Raw genomic sequence first — 3,707 nt, 5'->3', positions numbered from 1 at the left:
GCTGACATCAGGAGATACTGACATTAATACTGATGTATCACAAATCACTATTTTTATTGCAAAATCTGCATCAATTTACTAAACCAGACTGAAAATAACAAGAACTATAAAGTAGATATGTTTTCTTTTTACTTGTGATGAAAAAACTTTTTGGAAATGTTTTTATTTGCATTTTTGTAAAAATTTGACTTAAATCGTCTAGATTTTTAATTTAAACACAAACATTTTAACCAATGTTAAAAATACATAAACTGTACATGAATAAATAATCCAACTCCTTTTAGGAATAAGAATCATTTTCTTTCCTTTGGTGAACTCTCAGTCATCTGCAGAATAAATCTTTCTAACATCAACATGAGAAAAGTTCAGCTTCCTGCTGAGCCGACTGTTTGACAGGAAGTTCATTAGCTTCATATTTCATTAACAAAAAGCAGGAAGTTGATTTATTCTGGAGTTCCTAGTCAAAGCCCGCTTCCGCCACAGAGTGTTGACACTCATCATATTGAATGTTTGTGGACGTTTTGTCTGCAGGCGGAGGACGGAGACGTCCTGAACCTTCACACACCGAGACGACGAAGAGGAGGATGGGATGAGCCGTCGCCATGACGACGACACGCCCGGTGACTCAATCTGAACTCCTGGTTTACAGTGACGATGTTCAGGTGTGTGTCAGAGGGCGGAGTCAGGATGCCTCACTGTCACACACACCAGGGGAGAGTGTGTGTGTGTGTGTGTGTGTGTGTGTGTGTGTGTGTGTGTAAGTGCGCAAACAGGCTGTAATTACTGAAAATCAAGGAGTGTGTCTGTGATGCAGCCTGTTATTTACCCCAGTGAGTGTGTGTCATCATTAGTGTGAAATATGATCACAATCTGTAAACAGGAAGTCCGAGAGAACCCCGCTGACTGCTCCTACAAAATAAAAGCCACCCTGCTGCTGTCTGGTGCATTTAAATGCATTGAAACTGTTGGACTTCTCAGCTGTGATGCGTTTAATGAACAGAAGAAAAGGAAAATTCTGTCAGGATCATTATCAGTTCAGATCCAACTGTACCAGCAGGTATCAGAACCAAACCAGAACCAGATCAGAACCGCTGATCAACCTGAACACGTTGCTGTTGCCGTGGCGACCAGCAGGGCTCAGGTGAACCGGGCCACGCCCCTGAAACCCGTTTCTGATCCGCAGAAAGAGAGAAAAAGAACAACAAAGTGTAGGGGCATGCTGGGCCGTGGTTGCCATGGTAACGGGGCGTTACCCATGTTTGCAGAACAAACAGCAGAAGCTGCAGCCCTGTGTGTGTGTGTGTGTGTGTGTGTGTGTGTGTGTCAGATTACAGCTAACAGTCAGATTAATGGGGATTATGAGGCTCTGAGAACTCCATTCACATGCTGCAGCTCAGCTACAGAGGATGGATGGATGGATGGATGGATTGCTGATGGATGGATGGATGATGGATGGATGATGGATGGATGATGGAGGATGGATGGATGGATGAATGATGGATGGATGATGGATGGATGGATGGATGGATGATGGAGGATGGATGGATGGATGGGTTGATGGATGGATGATGGATGGATGATGGATGGATGGGTTCATGGATGGATGGATGGATGGATGGATGGATGGATGATGGATGGATGGATGGATGGATGGATGGATGGATGGATGGATGATGGATGGATGAATGGATGAATGGATGGATGGATGAATGGATCTTTATTGAGGCTTTCTGGCCTCGTCTTCCTCAGCAGCTGATAGAAATGATGAGTCGGCAGAAATGCACAGTGGGGGCCGGGGGGCATCCATCCAAACATGGTGGTGGCAGTATGATGGACGGGATTGGGGGAAGCATCGATTCAGCTGTTCTGTTTACATTTAAATATGCTGACTCTCCATTTAAATTTGCTGAGTCAGCACTAATCTGCGCTGTAATGTTGCTAGAAGGAAGCCATCAGAACAGCTAAATACTGGGACAGTGAACAGCTGCAGGCTGCAGCAGGCATTCTACTCAGACGCCTAGAACGACATCTTACTGGGCTTTCCTGCTGAGGGGGCGGGGCTTATGGAGGGGGCGTGGCTTAAACAGCTAGCTAACATCATCATCATCTTCAGTTTCTCATTTTAAACAGTAGAAACGTCTCTGACCCTGAGAGCAAAGGAGTGTTTGATGAAAGGATGTTAGGATGAAGGGTGGAGGAGTGAGGAGTGTGTGTGTGTGTGTGTGTGTGTGTGTGTTGGTGTCAGACAGACCTGTTGTGCGAGATGCCAGCAGCTCTGAGTGTGTTGGTGTGTGTGGGTGTGGTGAGACTGCGCTGCTGATAAGCAGCTTGTGGAGCTAACTACCCTGCAGGAGTGTGTGTCATGGTTAGAACACACACACACACACACACACAGGGCTGGAGCTACCTTCACCCTGTTGGCTGCAAATAAAGCCGTATTTACAGCGAGTCCAAAGTCCGAGCGGCTCTGCTGTGAAAGAATGTCCCAACGACTGGAGGAGGAGGAGGAGGAAGATGCTGGAGGAGCAGATCTTAAACTATACGACTCTGTGTGACTCTGAACTCGTGAGGGGTGTCAATACTTTGTCCAGCTGACAGTCTGGGTTTGATCCTTCAGATGGTTGAAAGTTGGCCTTCTGTCACCTGAAGGTCATTTATGAATATATTAACCATCTGCTGTTGTTCCACCAACCTTCCAGGAAACTGAAAAACAGCTGAAACACTGAGATGTTTAAATCCAGGCTCCAATCTGACCAAATGTGATGCTGATCATTTGTTTCATAACTGCTGAGTTATGATGTTTTTTTGAATCGCTGGAACGAAAGCTGAACAAAATGTTCAGATTCTGTCAACAAGCATCAAGACGGCTTTTAAATCCTTTTTCAGAGATGAAAACATTTCTTTCTGCTGATCTAAGCCACGATGCCTGATTGGTCCATCCTCAGAGAATGAGGAAGAGGACGGGTAACAGGAAGTGAGGCAGCCTCTCATCAGGAGAGCAGAGAGGAGAAGGAGGAAGTGTGGAAACAATAGCTGCTCTCTGTGAGGCCTCCGCAGCCAGAGACGCTCCTCATCCTCAGAGCAACCAGCTGCTCCAGGAAGAGCAGCCGATCGCCCATCAACCAGCAGCAGGAAAAGCAGCCGATCGCCCATCAACCAGCAGCAGGAAAAGCAGCCGATCGCCCATCAACCAGTTTCCCATTCACTGTGACTTCAACACAAACCTCAAAGATACATAAACCTGGAAAAGTAAAATAAAAGCAAACCAAACAGAATCTGCCTGTTTGCTGTTTATTAATAACAAAGTTCTAAAAACAATTTAAGATCTTGTGAAAAGATTTCCTGAGAAGTGAAGAAAATGTAAATGAAATGATAAAAACATTTCAATGTGAGCAGCAGCTCAGCGTTAACATCGATTTTATAGAAGAAGAAGAAACGCGGCCCAAACATCCCGCAGGAGACCACTTCCTCATTTTAGGTCCACTCAGAAATGCAATGCAACCACAGCGTTGCTATAGCGACTACCCATGCTCTTGCCTCCCATTTTATTTTGAAATCCATCATCAGGATGAGACTTCCTGCAGGATGACTTCCTGTTTCTGTCCCTACAGCTGATGACTCAGCAGCAACACTTTCATGCTCAGACGGCATCCCGTAACGCTGAGTCACAGCCTGACGCAACGCCGAGGAACCGGGCAGAACCGGGC

The sequence above is a fragment of the Poecilia latipinna genome, unplaced genomic scaffold (assembly GCF_001443285.1).
Source record: "Poecilia latipinna isolate Pla-1442-1.1 unplaced genomic scaffold, P_latipinna-1.0 Scaffold261, whole genome shotgun sequence".
Taxonomy (NCBI): domain Eukaryota; kingdom Metazoa; phylum Chordata; class Actinopteri; order Cyprinodontiformes; family Poeciliidae; genus Poecilia; species Poecilia latipinna.
The sequence above is the reverse complement of the archived record's forward strand: the minus strand, read 5'-3'. Positions refer to the sequence as shown.